General features: G+C 33.8%; 1 pseudogene; it reads left to right on the top strand.

Moving 5' to 3' along the window:
- Window positions 1–1,089: 1,089 nt before the first annotated feature.
- LOC100438939 (heterogeneous nuclear ribonucleoprotein A1-like) lies at window positions 1,090–2,023 on the top strand (annotated as a pseudogene).
- The last annotated feature ends 18,731 nt before the right edge of the window (window positions 2,024–20,754 follow it).

The following is a 20,754-nucleotide window of genomic DNA, read 5'->3' on the forward strand; positions in this document are numbered from 1 at the left end:
CTTTTACTTTCATGAAATCAACTTTTATAGCACCCACAGGTGAGTGTGAGCTTGTGATATTTGTCTTTCTGTGCCTAGCTTATTTTATTTAACAAAATGACCTCCAGTTCCATCCATGAACCCGCCAATGATGGGATTTTACTTTTTTTTTATGATAGATAGAATTCCATTGTCTATATATACCACGTTTGCTTTATTCATTCTGTTGTTGATGGACAGTTAGGGTGATTCCATATCTTGGTTATTGTGAATAGTGCTGCAATAAACAAGTGGAGTACAGCTATCTATTTGATATGCTGATTTCTTTTCCTTTGAATAAATACCATCAAATGAGATTGCTGGATCCTATTGTAGGTCTTTTTTTTTAGTTTTATGAAAAATTGTCACACTGCTTTCCATAATGGCTAAACTAATTTACATTTCCACCAGCAATGTGTAATAGTTCCCTTTTCTCCCAGTCCTTTCCAGCATTTATTTTTTATTTCTTTGATAATAGCCATTGTAACTGAGGTGAGATGATAATTCATTGCCATTTGAACTTGCATTTCCATGATGATTAGTAATGTTGAGCATTTTTTAATATACATGTTATACATTTGTATGTCTTGTATGTCTTATTTTGGGAACGTCTACTCAGATTCTTTGCCCACTTTTTAATGGGTTTATTTATTCTTTTGCTGTTGTTTGAGTTTTTTTTTCTTCTGAATTCTGAGTATTATTCCCCTGTCAGATTAATAGCTTTTTCTCTCAATCTAAAGATTGTTTCTTCACCCTGTTTATTGTTTTCTTTGCTGTCCAGAGCTTTTTAGTTTAATGTAGCCCACTTATCTATTTTTGTAGAGGCATTTTGCCTGTGCTTTTGAAGTCCCAGTCATAAAATCTTTGCCTAGACAACTGTCCTAAAGCATTTCCCCTGTTTTTGCCTAGAAGTTTTATAATTTTAGGTCTTATGATTTAAACACTTAGTGTTACTGTGATGTATCACATTTATTAATTTGCACGTGGTGGAGGTATGTTCATCGTTTACTTCCTTCTGCCTGTGGATGCCACCGAGGAAGCATTGTTAAAGTCTCTCCTCCCCTTGCCATTATGTCTAAATCAGAGTCTCCTAAATAGCCCGAACAGCTGAGGAAGCTCTTCATTGGATGGTTGAGCTTTGAAACAACTGATGAGAGCCTGAACAGCCATTTTGAGCAATGGGGAGTGCTCACGGACTGTGTGGTAATGAGAGATCCAAACACCAAGCGCTCCAGGGGCTTTGGGTTTGTCACATATGCCACTGCAGAAGAGGTGGATGCATCCATGAATACAAGGCCACACAAGGTGGATGGAAGAGTTGTGGAACCAAAGAGACCTGTCTCAAGAGAAGATTATCAAAGATCAGGTGCCCACTTAACTGTGTAAAAGATATTTGTTGGTGGCATTAAAGAAGACACTGAAGAACATCACTTAAGATAATATTTTTTAACTGTATGGAAAAATTAAAGGGATTGAAATCATTACTGACCAAGACAGTGGCAAGAAAAGGGGCTTTGCGCTTGTAAACTTTGACGACCATACCATTACTGGGAATGGCCACAACTATGAAGTTAGGAAAGCCCTGTCAAAGCAAGAGATAGCTAGTGCTTCATCCAGCCAAAGAGGTCGAAGTAATTCTGGAAACTTTGATAGTGGTCGTGGAGTTGGTTTTAGTGGGAATGACAACTTTGGTTATGGAGGAAACTTCAGTGGTCTTGGTGGCTTTGGTGGCAGCTGTGGTGGTGGTGGATATGGTGGCAGTGGGGTTGGCGATAATGGATTTGGTAATGATGGAAGCAATTTTGGAAGTGGTAGAAGCTACAGTATATTTGGCGATTACAACAATAGGTCTTCAAATTTTGGATCCATGAAGGGAGGAAACTTTGGAGGCAGAAGTTCTGGTCTCTGTGGTGGTGGAGGCCAATCCTTTGATAAACCATGAAACCAAGGTGGCTATGGCAGTTCCAGTAGCAGTAGTAGCTATGGCAGTGGCAGAAGATTTTAATTACTGCCAGGAAACAAAGCTTAGCAGAAGAGAAGAGTCAGATAAGTGACAGGGAAGCTACAGGTTACAACAGATTTGTGAACTCAGCCAAACACAGTGGTGGCAAGGCCTAGCTGCTACCAAAGGAAAAAAAATGTTTTAGACAAATACTCATGTGTGTGGGCAAAAAACTAGAGGTCTGTATTTGCGGTAAGTTGTATAACAGGTTATTTTAGTTTCTGTTCTGTGGAAAGTATAAAGCATTCCAACAAAAGGTTTTAATGTAGTTTTTTTTTTTTACACCCATGCTGTTGATTGCTAAATGTAATAGTCTGATCATGATGCTGAATAAATGTGTCTTTTTTTTTTTTTTTTTTTAAATGTGCTGTGTTAAGTTAGTCTACTCTGAAGCCATCTTGGTAAATTTCCCCAACAGTGTGAAGTTAGAATTCCTTCAGAGTAGTGCCAAGTTCTATTTGGAATTTATATACAGTCTGCTTGGGTGGAGAAGCCATTGTCTTCAGAAACCTTGGTGTAGTTGAAAGATAGTTACTGTTATGACCCGAAGTTCACCATTAAAAGGGATCACCCAAGCCACCCAAGCAAAATCATGGAATTATTAGTTATAAAAATGATTGTGGCCACATCTTATGCAATATATCTAAATTGAATGATGGTACCAGATAAAATTATAGATGAGAATGAAGCTTTTGTATCATCCATTATCATGTGTAATCAATAAACGATTTAATTCTCTTGAAAATAAAATAATTTGCATGTTTTGAACGATGTTTGCATCCCTGGGATAAATCTGACTTGATCGTGGTGTGTTATCTTCTTAATATGTTGTTGGATTTGACTTGCTACTATAATGTTGAGGATTGTTTCATTTATATTCATCAGGTTTATTTTCTTGTAGTTTCCTTTTCTTTTGTGTCCCTATCTAGTTTTGGTATTAGGGTAGTGCTGGCCTCATAGAATGAGGTAGTCAGAATTCTCTCCTCTTCTAATTTTTGGAATAATTTGAGAATTGTAACTAGCTTTTCTTTAGAAGTCTGGAAGAATTCCATGTAGCAGTAAAGCCATGGGGTCTTGGGCATTTGTTTTTTTGGGAGACTTTTATTGCTGATTCAATCTCATAGTCGTTATTGGCTTGTTCAAGTTTTCTATTCCATCTTAGTTCAATTTTGGTAGGGTGTATGTGTCCAGGAATTTATCAATTTCCTCTAGGTTTCCAATTTGTTGTCATATGATTGTTCATAATAAATTCTAATGATCCTTTATGTTTCAGTGATATCAGATGTAATGTCTCATTTTTATCTCTGATTTTATTTTTTCAGGTCTTCTCTCTTTTTTTCTTGACTAGTATAGCAAGCAGTTTATCAATTATGTTTATCTTTTGGAAAAAAATAATTTTTCATTTCATCGATTTTTTATAATTTTTTTAGTCTCCATTTTGTCTAGTTGTTTTCTAATCTTTATTATTTCTGTCCTACTAATTTGGGGTTTGATTTGTTGTTACTTTTCTATTTCTTTGAGGTGCATCATTAGGATTGTTATTTAAATTCCTTCTCCTTTTTGTAGATGTTTATTGCTGTGAAGTTTCCTCTTATCCCTGCTTTTGCTGTGTCACGTGGGTTTTTGTTTGTTGTATTTCCATTTTTACTTGTTTCAAATTTCCTTTTACATTTTTTCTTACTATCTGTGTCGATGCAAAGGTAATTTAAAAGTATGTTCTTTAATTTCCATGTATTTGTTAAATTTTCAAAGTTCCCTTTATTATTGATTTGTAGTTTTATTCCTTTATGTTCTAAAAAGATATTTGATATGATTTAAATTAAAAAAAACATTTAAACTTGTTTTGTGGCCTAATATATGGTCTATCCCAGAGAATGTTTGCATGTGCTGATGAGAAGACTGTGTATTCTGCTACTGTTTGATAAAAGGTTTAGTAAATAAATTTCTGTTAGGTCCATTTAATCTACAGTGCAAATTTAGTCTCACATTTCTTTGCTTATTTTCTCTCTAAATAATCTGTCCAATGCTGAAAGTGTGGTGTAGAAAGTCCCAACTATTAATGTATTGGTGTCTATCTCTCCCTTTAATTCTAATGATATTTGTTATATATATATACACATATCTATAGACACACACACACACACACATCTTCCAATGTTGACTGTGTGTGTGTGTTTACAATTGTTATAATATCTTGGTGATTTTGCCCATTTGTTATTATATAATGACCCTTACGTCACTTTTTATGTTTTTGACAAAAGAGTGTTTTGTCTAATATAGGTATAAACATTCTACATGCTTCTGTTTTCTGTTTGTGTGGAATATTTTCTTTTCATCCCTTTCGTTTCAGTCTATTTCTGCCTTTACACATAAAGTAAACTTCTTATCAGCAACATACAGTTAGATTTCTCTTTTAATCCATTTAGCCTGTCTATATCTATATCAAATTATGTAAATTCAAGGTTGTAATTAATACATGAGGACTTAGTACTGTCATTTTGTTAATTGCATTCTGATTATGTAGTTTATCTCTTGTTCCTTTCTTCTTTTAGTGTTTACTTTTATTTTTCAGTGGTTTTTTTTGTAAAGATAACATGTCAGTCCATTTTCTTTCTAATTTAGGTATATTCTCTGTCAGTGAGTTTTATAATTTAGTGGATTTCAACGATGGTAGATTGCATTCCTTTGCTTCCAGATGTATGATTCTTGTAAGTATTTATTTTAGGGCCAGTCTAGTGATAATGAATTCCCTCCTTTTTTGCTAGTCTTAAAAAACATGTATTTCTTGGCAGGGCATGGTGATTCATGCCTGTAATCCCAGCACTTAGGGAGGCTGAGGCAGGATGATCAGTTGAGGTCAGGAGTTCAAGACCAACTTGGCCAATATAGTGAAACCCCATCTCTACTAAAAATACAAAAATTAGCAGGGCATGGCAGCGGGAGCCTGTAGTCCCAGCTACTTGCGAGGCTGAGGCCAGGACAATCACTTGAACCTGGGAGGTGGAGGTTGCAGTGAGCCGAGACCACTCCACTGCATTCCAGCCTCCTGGGTGAAAGAGAAAGACTGTCTCAAAAAAAAAAAAAAAAAAAAAAAAAAAAAAGTATTTCTCCTATATTTTTGAAAGATACCTTTGTGGAGTATAGTATTCTTAATCTGCAGTACTTTTTCAGTCAGCATTTTAAATATATCATCCCATTCTTTTTTTTCTTTTTTTTTTTTTTTTTGAGATGGTGTCATGCTCTGTCACCAGGCTGGAGTGCAGTGGTGTAATTTCGGCTAACTGCAACATCTGCCTCCCAGATTGAAGCGATTCTCCTGCCTCAACCTTCTGAGTAGCTGGAGCTACAGTTGTGCACCACCACGCCCAGCTAAATTTTGTATTTTTAGTAGAGATGGGGTTTCACCATGTTGGCCAGGATGATCTTGATCTCTTGACCTTGTGATCTGCCCACTTCAGTCTCCCTATCATCCCATTCTTTTCTGACCTGTGAAGCTTTTGCCGAGAAATCTGCTGTTATTCTTAAGAATTCTCTTATATATGACTTAATACTTTTTCTTCCTCTTTTAGAATTTTTTTTTGTTTCCCTTTTGATTGTTTGACTATAAAATGCCTTGGAGATGACAATATTGTCTTGTAACTATTCGGAGATATTTGATCTTCCTCTATCTGAATGTTTATATGTATTTTCCAAGATTTGAAAAGTTTTCACCTATTTTATTATTAAATATGGTATTTATGTCTTTTCAAAAGTTTGTTTTCCTTCTGTAACTCCAAAAATTCAAATGTGTAATCACATTATGGTGTCTCATATGTTCAAAGCTTTTTAAAAATTCTTTTTTATTCTTCTTCCTCCTCCTTCTCTCCTCCTCCTTTCCTCCTCCTCCTCCTCTACCTCCTCCCTCCTTTTTCTTCTTCTTCTTCACCTGCTCCTCCTCCTCCATTTTTTGTCTCACTGTGTTACTTCTAAAACCTGCCTTTAAATTTAAAAGTTCTTTTCTCTGACTGATTTAGTTTACTGTTTAATCTCTTAAGTATATTGTTATTTTACTCATGAAATTCTCCCATTTCAAGATTTTGGTTTCTTTTTTATGATATCCATTTTTTGTTGAATTTCTAATACAGATCATTAATTTTTTTTCTAACTTATTTGTATTGTTTATCTGTGTTCTCTTATATCTCATTGTGTTTCTTTAATCATTATTTTGAATTCTTTGGTGGGCATTTTATAGATTTCCTTTTTGGGGGTCTGTTACTGGAGAATTATTGTGTTCTTTTGAAGTGTCATGTTTTCTTGCTTTTTCATGTTTCTTGTGTCCATACATTTATATCTGGGCATTGGTGTAACAGTCATTTCTTTTAATTTTATGAATTAACTTACATAGAAAAGATTTTTTTTCTCCAGAAAGATGTAATGTATCCATAGTGTTTGTTGGGTAGAATGTTTTGCCTTTAATTCTGGTGTAGTCTCTGCATAATTCCCCTGGCTGTAATTACCATCAGTAGTTTCTGTGAGTTCTTCAGTAGCTTAAGCTATAGTTATTAGTGGAGTCAGTGGTGAGGTTTTGCTGGAAATGGGACATCAGCTGAACCCATCTTTGGCGACAAATTATGATGGCAATGAGCTGGAAATGCTTCTCTTTCAGCCCCTGGGTGGCATACATGATTGCTGCTGATGGCAACTTTGAGCTGGCCAATCCTTATACCTCTAGGTGGTATACCTCTAGGCAGGTGCCAGCAGAGGCAGTGGTCTGCCAGGCAGTCCTTGGGATCCAAATGATACACATGGGGTCAACATTGGCAGTAGCAATTCCAAGCCAATACTCATACCCTTAAGTGGTGTACATGGGCTCTAGAAAACTCAATTAATTTGGGGAAGATTTTCATGAACTTTCTTTTTGTTCCCATGCCTTAAGCAGACATACTTATTCCATGTTCTGGATCTTTCATATTATATAATGCAGTAATATGATATTTCGTTAATTTTCTTTCACATTCCTACTTTCAGCTCCTCTACATATAGATTAACATATTCTAAGCTATTATCACCGTCAATGAATCACCATTTCTAGAATATTGTATTAATTTTAAACCTCCATCATGCCCTTGTTTTCTGAAAAGTAAATTCTTTATTTCCTTCTTGATTCTTATCTCACCAATGCTTTCCACTCCACTCTAACTCTCACCTCTCAAATTTAGGGCTAATCTTTTCTTCTTCTTTGTACACTGACCATAATTCTATTCACAGCAAATTTTGTCCTAATGATGCTACAGAAGACATAGCTATATAGGAGACAAAATGAGAGAACTACAGAGACAAAATATTTCATTCACTTTGCCCCACCCTCATATTTATTGCATTCATCTCCTTATTCTAGAACCTCACAAATAACAGTAAAAGTTGATGGAATGAATAAATGTATCAAAATTTGAGAAAATGCAGAATACAAATACTGTTTTCTGTTAATGTGTCTTCGATTTGGCCATACTTTCTCCAAATAAAGCATTGAAACCACCCTAGATGTCTCAGAAGTCATTACATTTTTATAGGGCACAAAGTAAAAGAATGTCCAATCTTATGTTGATTTTTTTTTCTATTTAGACACAACTCATTTCAAATTTAATGAAGGTATTTCTTTAAAAAATGATCTCTTACTAAGTAAATATGATTAATACATAAAGCATAAAAGCACTAACATCTACACAGAATATAAGCATAAACTACTTAGTAATAAGGTTTAGATTTTAAAATTTAAAAGTCACTTGTTAACCGCACCCCTCTTTTGCTCCAAATATGTGGCTGTCATTTTTTCTATAACTTCTAGAACCATAAGCATTTTTCTATAACTGCAAATACAAAAAATTAATTGGGAGAAGCTTAGAATAATATAACAGAAATTGACATCAAACTAAAATATGAATAACTATGAATCTATATAGAATTATAAAAAACCATTGGCGCATACATGATTTGTTTAGCATTGTCTATATGAGTCTATATGACTGAGTTTGATGGTTCTTGGGAAAATTATAAGAGTTTTGAGAAAAATTGGTAATCCATTCCAGCAAATATTTATTGAATAAGAAGCGTGGAATTGAAAACATTTCTGTCTATTTTCTGCATTATTTTCTACAAATTGGCACATAATGCAGAAGCAGATATAAATATTTTAGCTTTTTATTGCCTATTGCTTGGTTACTGTAGTTTTTCTTCAGTCTAAAACTGTAAAAATGAAAAATCTATTTATGGGAAGAAATTGATATGAAAGATTTCATTTGAATTTATTCTTCCTAAAATATAACTAAGATAAATATTTAATATCTTAATCTTATATTTTTGTTAATATTTTATAAAGTTATATGCTAATGCATTTTTAAGACAGAGTTCCAAATATCATATAGTTTTGTAACAATACATGTATTTATCAATTGATGAAAATTTTTAATACTTTAATTTTTTAGATTTGTAATACAAGTTGTATTTTAATTTACTGCACGTATATTTAAAATATAAGAATTTAATTTATTTGGAAGTACTTTATTTATTTATTTATGTATTTTTTGCTTACTTTGAGGAAAGGTATTGTATCTACCTAGTTTTTAGAAAGGGGAATAAATGGTACCCAAATTAATAATTACAATTGAGGCTATCCTCAGGTCAAATTGCAAAAGTAGTTTACTTTCACATTCAATGTCTCATTTCAGTCTGATTAACAATAAGACGTCTGCACGACAATTGTCTGCTTTGAAACATGACCTTTCTAAATAAACATTTATAAGTTTTGTTTGTATAAATTATTCTATGAATATTTTACCATTATGTTCATATATTTGCAGATGAAAGTGTTTGCCTTTTAAATGGGGCTTTTTGTAGATAAAGGCTTTACTCAAAGTAAATTGAGAAGCCAGTGGTACAGAGGACGCTTCTCAGGGACTATCAAATTAAAAATATAAATTGTAACACTAGGCTAGAGTATATTAACATTTCAATGTGCTCATTCCATGAATGTGATTTTACTTGTAATTTCAGAATATATGAGTGTGATTATATGCTGATTATTCACATTAGTACTTGTAGTTACTGGAATTGACTAATGTTCATACCCAGGATTATGCCTCTCTATTGTGTGTTTGTCTGTATGACACCTAGGAAGGGAGGAATAGAAGAGGGAAGAGAAAGAGAGAGATTAGGAAAAATTTTAATTTAAGAAAAATTATATAATATTTTATGGTATTTTCTACACCTGTACTTAGAAGCTTTAAAATATATATATATGCTTAAATATGCTTAGAATTCTATATTTCAGGCTGAGCTCAGCCATAGTTTTCCTCTGGTGGTTTCCCTTTACGGTACTCACATTGCTGCAGCCTTCTGTAGCTTCATTGGAACCGGATAGTTCACTATGGTCTCACTTTAATTAATGCATCTCACAGGTGAGTAATTTGTTGATTGTTGGCAAAATGCATCCCTTTTCTACCATGTTTTCTCGCAATAAGAATATCTAGATCTAATGACATGGATCTAAGAGGATGGCAAGGAAGCTGTAAGGCCCTGTGAATTCTTGCTCAGAAGTGACACAACAGCACTTCTGATAGATTTGATTAGTCAAAGCAAGTCACAAAACCAATTTTCAAGGGGCAAGGAAAAATATACATTACCTCAGTGTGAAGAGCTCTTGTAAAGTGTTTGTTCTCATGTTTTACCTAAATATTAAGTATTTTTTTATTTTTGTGTTTATTTGGAAAATTTTCTAGAATTATTGTTCTCACCATAAGCAAATGGATTTTTGGAAAGTGACAAATATTCTTTTAGGGAATATTCATTTGTCATTAAGCACAAAAGCTTACCTTTTAAAAAGTCATATTAAAAATGTACATTATTGTGATTTTAAAATAAATATTCTTTGATATTCAAATTTTTAATTTCTATCCTTTTAATTTTGAGGAGAGAAGAAAGTCTGGCCAAATAATACTGATATTCACAATCAATTTCTTAATCAGAAAGGTCTTGAATGTTATCTAAATAAATTTGTGTTTAATTTTAATTATATTAGTTTAGTTATAATGCTTTTAATTTTATTGTACAAAAGATAGTGAATGACAATTGGACAGTTTAAATCTTCTTTAAAGTTAAAAAGATTGAAAGAGAATTCTCCATAGGAGTGAGCAATAGGGACTAGACTAAAATTTTTCTCTGGAAGTATATCTGGACAGTATAATGATCATTAGAATTATGGATGAAACTTAAAAGACTAAATATAAATACGTTTTCATTATGAACTGGAAGCAATCGAGATATATATATATATGTCTATATCCATATGTCTATATATTTCATGTGTAGTATGAAATAATCTATATATTTCATACTATCGACTATCTTGTGCCTATAGCATGAAAATTATCTTAGGATACATAAACACACACACGCACGCACACACACATACTATCATTCAGTTGTTTGAGTTTCACTCAGTCTAAATTTTCACATTATAGATGTTTTGTGAAAACAAAAATAAAATCTTCAAGAAAATAATTTTTGGGAAAGGAGAGGCAAGGGAAATGAAAAACCGAACCTCTGATAACAAGACTGCATTAAAATATTTGTGGATTGGCTGGCTTTTAAACTCTATACTATTTAGAATATGTGAACTTACAAATTAATTTTGATTCTTAATTCATTGTTATGAAAGTACAATATTGTTTACACCACACAGATTAGTTCATGTCCTGCCATGCAGAATTATGAAGGAATGAAAGTCTATTTCATTTCCGTATAAGATGGCTGTTCCTCAAGTTTAGTAACTTTGGAAATTCATCCTTAGTTAATCTCTTGGTGCAATAAGAAAAGTTCTATTATATTTACTATATTTAATTACTCACAAGTTTTTTCATGTGTATTTTTCTACCTGTGATATCCCCAGTTAAAGATCTTGATGATGTAAGCAGCAATTGATATCTCTGACTCATCGTAAGAGCTACTTTGAAAAATATTTTCAGCTGTAAGATAATTGTGAGACACATGCCACCTGTGAGGGAAGCTTGGCGTCTCGGAAAACTCACACATGCACACACATGAATATATGTAATATATAATGTAATGTACATCTTCGCTGAGACAGAACACTTGCTGTATGATGGGGGTTAGTGAGTAAGTAAGCTCTGCTTTACTCCCTTGATTCCTCTTATTTAACTGATGATTTTTGAATTTTTCTTCCACTTCAAAACTTAATTCTTGAATTGGTGACCTCTAATTTGACTGATTTGCCCTACAAGGGCACAGTGGATGAACAAGGCTTATTAGCAAAACCCGTTCACACAATTATGTTCTCTCAAGTCATTTACACAGCATTTCATGATTGATATTTAAAGCACTCAGTATTACACCTAGTAATTGAATATTTGGTTAAAATAAGGGTCTTATGCATGGGTTAAATGTCATAATATATGACTATGAGGGCAGTCCATTGTCCCTACAGTTATATTCCCTTTGTAATGTTAAAAACTATACCCCTCCAACATTTTACCATGGTCATATTTTATAAACTACATCAATATTTTTGTTTTATTCACCTAGATTTATTTATTAGTTATGCTAATAACTTTAGTCTTGGCCTGGATTATCTATAATTCTGACCCCAGTGCTCTATATGAGTTTCCCCATGGTCACTATAATTATTTATACGCAATTATGTACTGTCAGTGAATTTTTTTATGGCAGCTTGTAATTCAATAACCACAGACGCTATGAGAATCACTAAACAAATGTTAGCATAGAAATTTTTTATGAAAAATTGATTATGTAGGGTTTTTAAGGACTTCTGATTATGGTAGTAATATATAATTTAAATATATAAAATATGACAAATACAGAACACAGGCAAAATATGTTTACTATGAATATTTTGGTTTAAGTTACTTATTTTTATGGGTCCTCTATGTTTTAAAAAATAGCTAATACAAGTACTACTACTAATAATAGCTACAATCTAACAAAACCATTTTTATATAAAGCATTTTTTCTCAGATTTTAATACATTCACTTTATTTCCAAATAACACTCTACTTAGGCATTGCTTGTTTTACAGATAACTAATGACCAGAATATTTAAACACGTTATTACAGGCTACAGAATTATTAAGTGTAATAATCCAAATTCAAACCAAAATCTTTGTCTCTCAAGCCTAATATCTTAATCACTGTATTATATGAAAATAATGGAATAATTTACAGTATACACATTCTTAAAATTAATATAAAAGAGTGAAAAAAGTTGGAATGAGAAGAGAGAAAACAACAGCAAAGAGTATTGCTCTAGGCAAATAAGGCTTAAACCCGCTAAGGAACTTCTTGAAACATTATGTAAACACTGGAAGACTTAGGACATCAGCTGCTGACCTACAAAGAACAAAGTATATAATATACAACTATTGTGGACATTGACTTAGATCCCAGTATCTAAACACTTTGTGCTCACTTCCACCAGAATATCTACATGGGTGATCAGCAGAATATTAACCCCACAAAGAGGTCCAAAATCTGGCTCCCCTGTCCTGTGAATAATATACGCAGAAATGGCTAAATACATTTGCAGATAAAATAAAGCTGGCTAATCAACTGAATTGAGATTGGGGGGATTGTGGTGGAATATCCAAGTGGGCCCAATCACAAGGGATCTTACACAGTGGAATACAAACACAGAAGAGAGAGAGTGTCAGAGTGATGTAATATAAGAAGTATTTCACTAACTATTGCTTATTTTGAAGATGGAAGGGGGCTACAAGGCAAGAAGTGCAGACAGCTTCTAGAATATGGAAGAGGCCAAAAAAAAAAAAAAATTCTCCCCTATGAGCCTCCAAAAGATAATACAGTTCTGCTGACTCCTTGATTTGAGACAGGTGAAACTCATTTTAGACTTTGAATCTCCAAAGTAGAAAATCATACATAGGAAACTAATGCAATACTTTTTCCCCTAGACCGCCCTCTTTTCCATCATCTAATCTTATTTTCTCCAGATCTTTGACAAGCATCCAAGCCATTGGCTAATTCTCAAGAATACATCTAAATCAGACCACTGTTTCCTTTACATTAAAAAAATAATTGCGTGTATTACTAACATTTCTAATCATTTACCACTGTTATTTTGGGCCACTCTTGAGTTGGACTGTAGTGAGGCAACAGTTTATTGTCAACTCACAGCATCATATCAAGCAGAATCATCCATAAACTGGGACTGATTTTTGTTATTCTCTTTTCACCAGAATATCATAGGAACATTCTCAATGAGTTCATAGGTTTGGGCTGAAAAAAGTGCCAGTGCAATGGAAATAGATGGCATGGCATCAGAATCACCTGTTTGTATAATTTTCATAAGTCCACTGGACATGCTCATGCTAAGTTCTGAATTAACCATTTCCATTATCTAATGGACTTCTCCTGAACTTTTGACCTGATTCATTTGAAAATATCCTACTCATGACAATTAATTTCTGTTATATGGTTACATAATGTGCCATGGTTAACTACTGTTTCTATTTGGGTCAAATAGCCTGCCAGGAAATTTTTTTCTAATAGTTCCTTGCTGCTCAAGGAACTCGTCATCCACTCTACAGACATTTATATCTAGAATCATGAGATTAGCCTGGCCTGGCAAAACAATTGTGGAAGAATCTTAAACTGCTACAGAGCCCTGTCTTCTATGGGCACCACTCAAAACTACAATCCTTTTGAGATGAAACCACCTTTGCAAAATTATAACTGAGAAATTATAACAGTAAAAGAAATCAGACCTAACTGACCCCATCTTCCTTCTAACCTCTAAACTGTCTTTGTTCATTCCTGGGCATAGGCCGAACTAGCCTTGGGAAGGAATTTAGTGTAGTTTAAACACTGAAACAAAATTGATAATATCCCTTTCCTGAAAGACATCCTTCTTGCCTGGGGACCAGTCTGCCTTTGCAGGACTAACAAATTAACTACGAGATTAGCAATTACAATTTACGGGTCATGCAGCCTCTGGCTCCAAAAGTCTGAACCTCCCCATATTGCTCCTGAGGATAACATCACTATTGTAAAACCTGAGAGCAGTGCTTGAGATATTTTGCAGACCCTGGACTCCAAGGATCAACTGACACCATCCAGACCGGTAACCTGGCTCAACCAGTTCTGCCTTCCCACCCAGGAACAGAAAATAGCAAGAAAAACTCACTTCTAACCCCTATGATTTCACCTCTAACCCTATCAATCAGTACTCCCCACTTCCCAAGCCCCTCCCCATCAAATAATCTTTAAAAACTCTGATCCCCAAATGCTCAGAGAGACTAATTTGAGTAATGATAAAACTCTGGTCTCCACTCAACCGTCTCTGTGTGAATTACTCTTTCTCTATTGCAATTCCCCTGTCTTGATAAATTGGCTCTTTCTAGGCAAGGTGAACCCACTGGATGGTTATGGAGACATCAAATAAATGGTTTAAAATGATATTTATAAGAGTGATATGCTGTATTTCAAATTGTGGTATATGGTACCTCCAAAATTCAAAGAGTTTCCATCAACATTCTGCCTTTACCTTAGAGGAGACATTCTGACATAATGTAGATCAATAAATTTCTAAAAATTCCATCAATCTGTAGACCCTTGAGTCTTTCTCAGGTTTTTGTTTCGGATTTTGCAACTCATTTTCCTTACAAGGATCCAAAGTGACTGCCTTTTATATAAACCAGATCAAATAAGCACAATGTCATCAATACAGTGGATCAGTGTGACATTTGCAAATGTTTGCAGAATGTCAAGTCAATCAAGGTCCCTTTGGACTATATAGTAATAGAGAGCAGAATTAACATAACTTTTACGTTAACTGGGATAACTTAGTGAATATGAACTGTTCTGTTTCCCAAGTGAATGCAAACTATTTTGGTCATCTTTCCTGATGGAGATTGACAAAATGTATTCACCAGATCAATATTCACACACCAAGTTCCAGAGGCTGTGTCAATATGTTTCAGTGCAGACATTACATCAACACAGCAACTATGATTGAAATTATCACTTGATTACATTTTCAGGCGTGAACTGTCATTCTCCATTATCTATCCACTTTTTGCAGTGGTCATACTGGTGAAACGAACAGACTAAAATGAGGACAATAACCCTTTAGAGAGTACCAATATCATGACAGTCCTAGCTAGTATGCAGTATTTCTTCTTATTAAACTTAGTGCAAGGAGGGTGGAGGAGGGTAATTTTGTTGACTTTCAAAATTTTCATTTGACCTTACTACCAAGTTGTTTTTACTTAACATACCAGAGAACTCCATAAGTGTTCTGTGGCACCATCCTGATTACACATTCCAGACCAGGAAAATGACCACAGGATGGTCACTTTGTATCTATTGGACTATCAGTAAAATTTTTTGAACAAAAAATAAATTTAGAATGGCTTTCATATATGTCTACTTGGAGATTACTGGCATCATTACAATCTCACCGACTATGCAACAGCTCCCAAATGATTAGGATATCTTCTTTCTCCCTGTCTAGAATTACTGCTGCAATATACCATGGGTCCACTGGAGGAATTAGTAAGAAAAAGTTCTTATATATCCTTGTAGTAGGATTTCAGAGTCTTTTGTTACCAACTTTTATTTTAGATTCAGGGGGTACATATGTAGGTTTGTTACATGGGTACATTGTATGTCACTGAAGTTTAGTGTGTGAAAGATCCTGTCATCCAAGTAGTGAGCATAGTACCTAATAGATAGTTTTATAAACCTTATCCCTCTCCTACCTTCCCCCCTCTATTAGTTTCCAGTGTCACTACTTCCCATCTTTATGTCCATTTGTATTCGGTGTTTAGCTTCCATTTACAAGTGAGTAAACGCTGTATTTGGCATTCCGTTCCTGCATTTATTTGCTTAAGATTATGGCCTCCAGCTCTATCCGTGTTGTTGCAAAGGACATAATTTCATTCTTTTTTATGGCTGTGTAGTATTCCATTCTGTGTATGTACCACATTTTTTTTATCCAATCCACCATTGATGGTCACCTAGGTAGAATTTATGTCTTTGATCTTATAAAGAGTATGGTGATGAGCATGCAAGTACATGTGTCTCTTTGGGATAATGATCTATTTTCCTTTGACTATATACCCGGTAATGGGGTTGTTGGGCCAAACGTTAGTTTTGTTTTAAGTTCATTGAGAAATCTCCAAACTGCTTTCCACAGTGGATGAACTAACTTACATTCCCACCAACAGTATATAAGTGTTCCCTTTTCTCTGGAACTTGCTGACATCTATTATGCTATGTCTTCTTAAGAATAACCATTCTGACTGCTATAAAATTTTATCTCATTGTGGTTTTGATTTGTATTTTTCTAATAATCAGTAATAGTTAGCATCTTTTTATATGTTTGTTGGTCATTGGTACGTCTTCTTTTGAGAAGTGTTTGTTCATGTCCGTTGTCCCATTTTTTAATGGAATTTTTCTTTTCTTTGTTGTATTGTTAAGTTCCTTATAGATTTGGATGATAGAGCTTTTGTGGATGCATAGTTTGCAAATATTTTCTTTCATTGTGTAGGTTATCTATTTACTCTGCTGATGGTTTCTTTTGCTGTGCAGAAACTTTTTTTAGTTTAAGTAAGTCCCACTTGCCAATTTTTGTTTTTGTTGCAATTGCTTTTGGAGACTTAGTCATATATTCTTTGCCAAGGCTGATGTACAGAATACTATTTCCTAGGTTTTCTTCTAGAATTTTTATAGTTTAAGGTCTAACATTTAAGTCTTCAATGCGTTTTAAGTTAATTTTTGTATACGGTAAAATGTAAGAATGCTGTTTCATTCTTCTGCATATGGCTAGCCAGTTATTCAAGCATCATTTATTGAATAGGGAATCATTTCTTCATTGCTTGTGATTGATGACTTTGTTGAAAATCTTTGATTGTAGGTATGTGGTTTTATTCCTGGATTCTCACACCTGTTCCATTAGTCTATGTGTCTGTTTTTGCCACAATACCATGCTGTTTTAGTTACTTTAGTCTTGTAGTATAGGTTGAAGTAAGCCTCCAGCTATTTTTTTTTTTTTTTTTTTACTTAAGATTGCTAAGGCTGTTTGGATATTTTTTTGTTCAAATTTTAGAATAGTTTTTTTTTTTCAAATTCTGTGAAAAATTACATATATAGCTTGATAGGAATCGTGTGAAATCAGGAGATTGCTTTGGACAGTGTGGCCATTTTGACAATATTGATTCTTCTAATCCATGAGCAGTAGATGTTTTATCCATTTCTATCATTTATGATTTCTTTCAGCATTGTGTTGTACTTCTTTTTATAGATATCTTTCGCCTTGGTTAGATGTATACAGGGTATTTTACTTTATTTTTACGCAGCTATTTTAAATAATGCCACGTTATCAATTTGGCTCTTAGTTTGAACATTGTATGTGCATAGAAATGCTACTAATTTTCATGCTTTGATTTTGTATCCTGAAACTACTGAAGTCATTTATTACCTCCGGGAGCCTTTTGGTGAAATCTTTAAGTTTTTCTAGGTATAGAACCATATCATTAGCAAAGAGATAATTTCACTTATTTTTCTCCTATTTAGATGCCTTTTATTTCTTTTCTTCTTGATTGTTCTGGTTAGCATTTCTAATACTATGTTGAATAGGAGCAGTTGGAGTGGGCAGCCTTGTCTTGTTCCAATTCCTAAGGGGAGTGCTCTCAGCTTTTGCCCAGTGAGTGTAATGTCTGTGCGTTAGTCATAGATGACTCATTATTTTGAGGAATCTTTCTTTGATGCCTACTTTGTTGAGGGTTTTAATCATGAAGGGATGTTGGATTTTATCAAAAGCTTTTTCCATGTCTTTAGAGATGGCCATGGTTTGTTTGTTTGTTTGTTTTCGTTTTTAATTATTTTACTGTGGTGAATCACATTTATTGAATTGTATATGTGGTGAACTAACTTTTTGATATTCTACTGGATTCAGTTTGTTACTGTTTTCTTGAGAATTTCTGTGTTTATGTTCATCAGGGATATTGGCCTATAGTTTTCTTGTTTCTTTGCCTGATTTTGGCATCAAAATGACGCTGGATTTATAGAATGAGTTAGGGACATGGCCCTCCTCCTCACTTATTTTGGAATAGTTTGAGTAGGATTGGTACCAGCCCATCTGTATACATCTGGTAGAATTTGGTTGTGAATCTGTCTAGTCCAGGACACTTTTTGGTTCATAGAGTTTTTATTATTGATTCAATTTTCAAACTCAATGTTGATCAGTTCGGGGTTTTGATTTCTTACTAAATCAATCTTGGGAGGTTGTGTATTTCTAGAAATGTATTCATTTCTTTTAGATTTTCTAGTTTGTATTCATAGAAGCATTCATCATAGTCTCTAGGGATCTTTTGTATTTCTGTGGAATTTGTTTTAATGGCAACTTTGTCATTTCTAATTGTACTCATTTAGACCTTCTCTTTTTGTTTGTTAACCTACTTAGAGGTCTATCAGTCTTGTTTATTCTTTCAAATAGCCAGGTTTACATGTTGTTGATTCTTTCTACAGTTGTTTGGGTTTCAATTTTGTTCAGTTCTACTCTGGTTTTATTTATTTATTTTCTTCTGCTAGCTTTGGGCTTAGCCTGTTTTTGTTTTTCTATTTCCTCAAGATGCAATGTTAAATTTTTAATTTGAGGTCTTTCTAACTTGTTTATATACAAATTTAGCACTATAAATTTTTAACACTGTCTTAGCGTATCTCAGAGACTTTATGTGTCTGTTTTCATTTATTTCAAAAATTTCTTAAATTTTTGCTTCAATTTATTTGTTTATTCAAAAGTTATTCAGAAGCAAGTTTTTTTTTTTTAAATTTCCATGTAATTCTGTGGTTTTGAGGGATCTTCTTGATGTTGATTTTTATTTATTCCACTGTGGTCCAAAACGTTTTTTGATTTATTGAGACTTCCTTTATGGCTGAGTATGTGGTCAATCTTAGAATATGTTCTGTGTGCACATGAAAAGAGTGTATATTCCGTTGTTGGTGGGTGGAGTGATCTGTGGATATTTATTAGGTCGAATTGATCAAGTGTCAAAATTACATCAGAATTTCTTTGTTAGTTTTCTGCCCCGATTATCTGTCTAACACTGTCAGTGTGGTGTTGAAATATCCCACTATTTTTGTGTAGCTATCTAAGTTTTCCATAGGTCTAGAAGTACTTGTTTTATGAATCTGAGTACTCTGATACTGGGTGCATAAATATTTGGAATAGTTAATTCATCTTTTGAATTGAACCCTTTATCACGATGTAGTTTCCTTCTTTGTCCTTTATTACAGTCATTGGTTTAAAGTGTATGTTCATCTGCTTTATTGTGTGTGTTCTGTTTGTGGGATAGACCTTTCCCCAACCCTTTACCTTGAGTCTGTGGGTGCCTTTATCTATAAGCTGGTTCCATGAAGACAACAGATAAATGGGTCTTGTTTTTTATCCAAGTTGCTGCTCTGTTCCTTGTAAGTATGACATTAAGATAGTTTACATTTGAGATTAATATTGATATATGAGGTGTTGATCCTATTATAAAGTTTTTTGCAGGTTGTTTGGTAGTTTCTATTATGTAGTTGCTTTAACAGGTTTGCAAACTCTGTACTTAGGTGTGGTTTTGAGGTAGCAGATATCATTCTTTTGTTTCCTGTTTAGAACTTCTTTAAGGATCTTTTGTAAGACTGGTCTAGTGGTCATGAATTCCCTGAATGATCACTTGCCTAAAAAAGATTTTATGTTTCCTTCACTTATAAAGCTTAGTTTGTGGGGTGTGAAATTCTTAGTTGGTTTCTTTTCTTTGAGAATGCTGAAAATAGACCCCTAGACTCTTCTGACTTGTAGGGTTTCTGCTGAGAAGTCTGTAATTAGCCTGATTGGGTTCCCTTTGTACATGATTTGATCTTTTTTTTGTAGCTGGCTTTAGATTTATTGTTTAGTGTTGACCTTAGATGGTCTAGGGACCATCAAGGGACTGTGTGCCTTGGTGATGTTCATTTTGTATAGTATCTGGCAGGTGTTCTATGTATTTGTTGTATCTGAATGTTTACATGTCTAGCAAGATCAGGATAAATGAATTATTTTCTCAAATATGTTTTCCAGGTTATTTGTGCTTTTTCCTTGTCTCTCAAAAATGTCAATATTTGTAGGTTTGGTCACTTTCCATAATCCCATACTTCTCAGAGACTTTGTTCTTTTTTTAAAAAAAATATTGTTGCTTTATTTTTGTCAGACTAGATTAGTTTAAATAACACTCCTTTAAGCTCTGAAATTCTTCTGCTTGGTTTAGTCTATTGACAAAGGGAACTTTTTATTGTATTTTGAAATTCCTTGAGTGAGTTTTTCAGTTCCAGTAGCTCTGATTGATTTCTTTTTAAGAGTTTACCTTTTCCTTTATTTCCTGGATTGCTTTAAATGTTTTTTATGGTTGTTAACCTTATCTTGAATCTTGTTTAGCTCCCATGTAATCTATATTTTGTATTCTCTGTCATCACTGTGCCTCCATTTTTGGTAGAAGGCACATTTCTGAAGATCTCGACTGAGCCTTTGGTAACATCACAGAAATTTTTTATGGTGGCCAAATTCTTACACTGGTTTGTTCTCACCTAGAGAGGGTAGTGTCAGAAAAGGTCTTCTGGCTTTGCTTCTATGGCTATATATACTTCTATTCATAGGCTTTGTACTGGGCTGCACAGTTTGACCTATAGGC

The sequence above is a fragment of the Pongo abelii genome, chromosome 11 (genome assembly GCF_028885655.2).
Source record: "Pongo abelii isolate AG06213 chromosome 11, NHGRI_mPonAbe1-v2.0_pri, whole genome shotgun sequence".
Lineage (NCBI taxonomy): Eukaryota > Metazoa > Chordata > Mammalia > Primates > Hominidae > Pongo > Pongo abelii.